Source organism: Camelina sativa, chromosome 13, assembly GCF_030686135.1.
Source record: "Camelina sativa cultivar CO46 ecotype springtype chromosome 13, ASM3068613v1".
Taxonomy (NCBI): Eukaryota; Viridiplantae; Streptophyta; class Magnoliopsida; order Brassicales; family Brassicaceae; genus Camelina; species Camelina sativa.
This window is the reverse complement of record NC_141892.1, coordinates 18,795,462-18,802,476: the sequence shown is the minus strand read 5'-3', so window position 1 is coordinate 18,802,476 and position 7,015 is coordinate 18,795,462. Positions and strand designations below refer to the sequence as shown.

General features: G+C 42.3%; 1 pseudogene; it reads left to right on the top strand.

The window, feature by feature from the left end:
• Positions 1-3,149: 3,149 nt before the first annotated feature.
• On the top strand, positions 3,150-6,760 carry LOC147929703 (uncharacterized; annotated as a pseudogene).
• The last annotated feature ends 255 nt before the right edge of the window (positions 6,761-7,015 follow it).

Sequence of the window (7,015 nt, the reverse complement as noted above, 5' to 3'; positions counted from 1 at the left end):
TGGGATAAAACGGGTTTAAGTGTTGTCTAAACACTCCAAATTCATCCCGAACTCTTACAATTAGTCAAATGCATTGGAATGTCACACATTCTGACCCTAGAAATAGTAACAGAGCTGTATACTGCTTTGAATCAATGTTTTCTCGGTTTTAGCCTGTTTCGGGATAAAATGGGTATAAGTGGTGGCTAAACACTCGAAATTCAACCCGAACTCTTGTAATTGGATTGTTACATATTTGACCCAAGAAAGAGTAACATAGCTGATTACTGCTTCAAATCAATGTTTTCTCTCGGTTTTAGCATGTTTTCTCGGTTTAGGCCTGTTTTGGGATAAAACGGGTTTAAGTGTTGTCTAAACACTCCAAATTCATCCCGAACTCTTACAATTAGTCAAATGCATTGGAATGTCACACATTCTGACCCTAGAAACAGTAACAATGCTGTTTACTGCTTAGAATCAACGTTTTCTCGGTTTTAGCCTGTTTCGGGACAAAATGGGTATAAGTGGTGGCTAAACACTCCAAATTCAACCCGAATTCTTGTAATTACTCAAATGCATTGGATTGTTACATATTTTGACCCTAGAAAGAGTAACACAACTGTTTACTGCTTCAAATCAATGTTTTCTCTCGGTTTTAGCCTGTTTTCTCGGTTTAAGCCTGTTTTGGGATAAACGGGTTTAAGTGTTGTCTAAACACTCCAAATTCATCCCGAACTCTTACAATTAGTCAAATGCATTGGAATGTCACACATTCTGACCCTAGAAACAGTAACAATGCTGTTTACTGCTTAGAATCAACGTTTTCTCGGTTTTAGCCTGTTTCGGGACAAAATGGGTATAAGTGGTGGCTAAACACTCCAAATTCAACCCGAATTCTTGTAATTACTCAAATGCATTGGATTGTTACATATTTTGACCCTAGAAAGAGTAACACAACTGTTTACTGCTTCAAATCAATGTTTTCTCTCGGTTTTAGCCTGTTTTCTCGGTTTAAGCCTGTTTTGGGATAAACGGGTTTAAGTGTTGTCTAAACACTCCAAATTCATCCCGAACTCTTACAATTAGTCAAATGCATTGGACTGTCACACATTCTGACCCTAGAAACAGTAACCACGCTGTTTACTGCTTAGAATCAACGTTTTCTCGGTTTTAGTCTGTTTCGGGACAAAATGGGTATAAGTGGTGGCTAAACACTCGAAATTCAACCTGAACTCTTGTAATTAGTCAAATGCATTGGATTGTTACATATTTGAACCTAGAAAGGGTAACATAGCTGATTACTGCTTCAAATCAATGTTTTCTCTCGGTTTTAGCATGTTTTCTCAGTTTAAGCCTGTTTTGGGATAAAACGGGTTTAAGTGTTGTCTAAACACTCCAAATTCATCCCGAACTCTTACAATTAGTCAAATACATTGGAATGTCACACATTCTGACCCTAGAAATAGTAACAGAGCTGTATACTGCTTTGAATCAATATTTTCTCGGTTTTAGCCTGTTTCGGGACAAAATGGGTATAAGTGGTGGCTAAACACTCGAAATTCAACCCGAACTCTTGTAATTAGTCAAATCCATTGGATTGTTACATATTTGACCCAAGAAAGAGTAACATAGCTGATTACTGCTTCAAATCAATGTTTTCTCTCGGTTTTAGCATGTTTTCTCGGTTTAAGCCTGTTTTGGGATAAAACGGGTTTAAGTGTTGTCTAAACACTCCAAATTCATCCCGAACTTTTACAATTAGTCAAATGCATTGGAATGTCACACATTCTGACCCTAGAAACAGTAACAATGCTGTTTACTGTTTAGAATCAACGTTTTCTCGGTTTTAGCCTGTTTCGGGACAAAATGGGTATAAGTGGTGGCTAAACACTCCAAATTCAACCCGAATTCTTGTAATTACTCAAATGCATTGGATTGTTACATATTTTGACCCTAGAAAGAGTAACACAACTGTTTACTGCTTCAAATCAATGTTTTCTCTCGGTTTTAGCCTGTTTTCTCGGTTTAAGCCTGTTTTGGGATAAACGGGTTTAAGTGTTGTCTAAACACTCCAAATTTACCCTCTCTTAAAATTACTCAAATGCATTGGAATGTCACACATTCTGACCCTAGAAATAGTAACAGAGCTGTTTACTGCTTAGAATCAATGTTTTCTCGGTTTTAGCCTGTTTCGGGACAAAATGGGTATAATATGAAGAAGCACACCACCGTCCGTACGGCCGTATGGACGTCTGTACCATCAACCAAGCGGGCCGTCCGTACAACCAATTGGAATATCAAGCCCGGTCCATCCAAGGGAATCCTCCAACGGTCACATGGCCTCAAGTCTTCGAGATCCTTCCTCCTTGGAGTCGTTGGGCGAGTTGAACAAGTGGGAGAAGTCACATGTGCAGCTTAGGAGATGTCACTATCTCTCTTTGTAAATGTGTAGAGTATCTTAGGAGAATATTCTAGTGTAAAGTTGTCTATAATTAGATTGTAACTAGGTTTCTGTTTTAGTAAGAAGAGAAAATATCTCTTTCTCCAACTCTCTCTCTCTCAATCACTTACACACTCCACACTCCACACTCCACACGATTTCAAACTCGCTTGGCTACAATTCTAACACATTCCTCTTCAATTCTTACATGGTATCAAAGCAGATTGTTCCTGTCTCTTGACTCCATCTCCATCACAATCTTCAGCATCATCTCTCTTTGCTCTGTGTTCTTTGTTCTCTATCTCTTTCTCTTTTTAACCGTTGGACAAACACTTAAACCAACGAGTTTACTATGGAAACCACCAAAACTATGATTGTTCCAGTTACTCTCAAGGGAGAGAACTACTTACTGTGGGCTAGAACCACAAAGACAGCCCTATGCGGCCGAGGACTTTGGTCCCATGTTGAAACGAGCGAAGCTCCAAGTGGCGAGACCACCAAAGAAGGCAAGGATCTTGCCGGAGATGAAAGGAACAAATGGTTCCAAGAAGATCAAGGAGTCCTAGCTATCATCCAAAACTCACTTGATGGCCCTATCCTTGAAGCCTACTCCTATTGCGAAACCGCAAAGGACTTATGGGACACTCTCAAGAACGTATTTGGAAATATTACAAATATCAACCGTATCTTTGAGATTAAGAGGGCTATTAACAATCTCAACCAAGAAGATATGGAGTTCACCAAGCATTTTGGGAAGTTTAGGTCCTTGTGGGCTGAACTAGAGATGCTTAGGCCGGCGACAATCGATCCAGCCACACTGAACGAGAGGCGTGAACAAGACAAGGTGTTTGGTCTACTCTTGACCTTAAACCCCTCCTACAACGACCTCATCAAGCACATCTTGCGGTCAGATAAGCTTCCAAGCCTTGACGAAGTTTGCAACCAAATCCAAAAGGAGCATGGCTCCATGGGTCTATTTGGCAGCAAAGGAGAGCTAGTGACCGCCAACAAAGTCGAGATGGCGTCCTCAAACTGAGGCTACTACAAACCGGATGACAAGAACCCACCAGTATGTGAGCATTGTAAGAAGGTTGGCCACTTCAAGAGCCGCTGCTGGATTCTTCATCCACACCTTCGCATTAACCGGGGAGGACCAAGCCGCGGAGGACCACCGAGAGCCCATCAAGCAGCTGGTGCGGGGGAAACACCAACTTCCGAACCAAACCAACAAGCTGGAGGAGGAAATGGAACTGCACTCGCTGCCTCCTCTGAGCTGGTGAGGCGATCCGACCTTGATGCGCTCATCAAAGCCCTCAAGGAGGCCTCCGGTAAAACCTTTCTTGCCTTAAACAAAACTAAGCCTCTTATTGTTGATTCTGGTGCATCACATCACATGATTAGTGATCCTAGGTTGATTAGTGATATTAAACCTGCTAATGGTAATGTTGTGATAGCTAATGGTGAGAAGGTACCAGTTAAAGGCATAGGGAATTTGAAATTGTTTGATAAGGAAACCAAAGCCTTTTATATGCCAACTTTCACATCTAACTTGCTATCAGTTAAGAGAGCCACCACTGATTTAAATTGTTATGCAATATTTGGTCCTAACAAGGTTCATTTTCAGGATATTGAGACAAGTAAGGTTCTTGGACAAGGAGGTTCTAAGGATGATCTCTATGTGCTTGAGGACTTAAATTTATCTACTTCTTCTGCATCTTGTTTTAATTCAGTTATTGTTAAGCCTAATGACTCTATCTTACATGCTAGGCTAGGACATCCTCACACTAGAGCATTAACATTAATGTTTCCTAAAATTTCATTTAAAAATGATGAGTGTGAGGCTTGTATTCTTGGTAAACATTGCAAGACTGTTTTTCCTAAATCTATTACTCTTTATGAAAAATGTTTTGATTTAATTCATTCTGATGTTTGGACATCTCCTTGCCTATCTAGAGAAAATCAAAAGTATTTTGTGACTTTTATTGATGAAAAATCAAAATATACTTGGTTAACCTTGCTTCCCTCTAAGGATAGAGTTCTTGAGGCCTTTACAAATTTTCAAAATTATGTCACTAACCATTACCATGCCAAGATTAAAATTTTAAGATCAGATAATGGTGGAGAGTACACAAGCCATGTGTTTAAACAATACCTAGCCAAACATGGAATTCTTCACCAAACTAGTTGTCCATACACACCACAACAGAATGGAGTGGCTGAGAGAAAGAATAGGCATCTCATGGAGGTAGCAAGGTCTATGATGTTCCATACAAGGGTGCCAAAACGTTTTTGGGGAGATGCTGTACTTGCCGCCTGCTACCTTATCAACCGCACGCCAACAAAGATCCTTAATGACATATCTCCATTTGAGGTATTGAATAATGCAACGCCTACCTTTGATCACTTAAGAGTATTTGGTTGTGTGTGCTATGTGTTGCGACCAGGTGAACTACGAGACAAGCTTGATGCTAAGAGCACTAAAAGTATGTTTATCGGCTACTCTACAACACAAAAAAGGTATAAGTGCTATGAACCGGAGACCAGGAAGGTTCTTGTATCTCGTGATGTCAAGTTTGTGGAGACACGAGGGTTTTATGATGAGAAGAACTGGGATGAGCTTCGTAACCTCTCGACCTCACCATCCGATCGGACACGCAACCTCCGAGTGATTCTTGAGCGGCTAGGTATCGAAAACGATCGGGCCAATCACGAACCTGTCGGGCCAACATCACCAGCACACCCTAAGCCTCCTATGGAACCTGCTCATGATGCACCTCCACCTGAGGAATCACCTACGGAAGACAATGTCGAGTCGTTGCCTACCGATGAAGTTCTAACCGAGGTACCAGTCACACAAGACAGTGCTGCCCCTGAGGCTGGAGCCATAGTTCCTCTTAGGCGTAGCCACCGCATCAAGTACCCTCCCTCCAATTGGAAGAACACTCGTGTCTACTACAACAACATGGTCGTTGCCCATCCAATTCAAGCTGTTTGCTCTCTTGCCCACTTTCCTATGGATCATCAAGTGTTCCTTGGTCACATTGATGAAAATTGGATTCCTAGGACCTATGATGAGGCTAAGCATCACAAGGTGTGGAGAGAAGCGGTTGATGCCGAGAACACGGCCATGGTTCAAAACCACACATGGGACGAATCCGACTTACCCAAGGGCAAGCAGGCTGTAACCTCTCGATATATCTTCACTATCAAATATAAGAGCAATGGGGAGATTGAACGCTATAAAGCACGCCTTGTTGCTCGAGGTTTCACGCAAACGTATGGGGAGGACTACCTTGATACGTTTGCTCCGGTGGCTAAACTTCACACTGTCCGAGTTGTGCTCTCACTCGCCACCAACCTCGATTGGGAATTGTGGCAAATGGACGTGAAGAACGCCTTCTTGCAAGGAGAACTTGAAGATGAAGTGTATATGCGGCCACCACCGGGTTTAGAAGGCATCATTGGTCCGGGAAAGGTCTTAAAACTCAACAAGGCGATCTATGGCTTGAAACAGTCTCCAAGGGCGTGGTACCATAAGCTAAGCACCACTCTCCTTGACAAAGGTTTTCGTAAGTCCGAGGCCGACCACACCCTCTTCACCTTACCAAGTGCCAAAGGTATAGTAGTCATTCTAGTGTATGTTGATGATATCATCATCACTGGAAGTGACTCGGTAGGTATTCAGGACACTAAAACCTTCTTGAAATCAGTATTTGACATTAAAGATCTTGGAAAGTTGAAATATTTTCTTGGGATAGAAGTTTATAGATCAAGTGAAGGATTATTTTTGTCTCAAAGGAAATATGCACTTGACTTATTGAGTGAAACAGGAAAATTAGGATCTAGGGCAGTGTCAACACCCCTTGAAGAGAACTATAAGGCCGGAGGACAGGGGGAGCTTGACAATGCCCCATTCAAGGATGTTAGCCTCTACCGGCGGCTAGTAGGTAAGCTTATCTACTTAACCATTATACGGCCTGACATTTGTTTTGCTGTGAATCAGGTAAGCCAGCATATGAAGAATCCTACCGTGTACCACTGGAACATGCTGACCCGGATCCTCAAGTACATCAAAGGTTCACCGGGACAAGGCATTTGGATGGGGCGCAACAAGAACACCCAACTAGTAGGCTACTGTGACGCCGACTATGCCGGAGATCGTGAAGACCGACGCTCGACAACAGGCTACTGCATGTTCCTTGGTGGTAACCTAGTCACGTGGAAGAGCAAGAAGCAAAAGGTTGAATCACTTTCAAGTGCCGAATCCGAATATAGAGCCATGAGAAAGCTTACGACAGAACTAATGTGGCTCAAGACTCTCCTCAAAGATCTTGGAATTGAGTCAACAAAGCCGATCACAATGCACTGTGATAACGAAGCTGCCATCCATATAGCAACCAATTCAGTATTTCACGAGAGGACCAAACATATTGAAGTAGATTGCCATAAGGTTCGCGAGCAAATCAAGCTTGGAGTGGTCTTACCGTGCCATACCGAGAGCAAAGAACAGCTTGCTGACATCCTCACCAAAGCAGCAAGCCCTCAAGTGTGTGAATACATTCACCCAAAACTTGGCCTTATGGATCTCACTCGGCC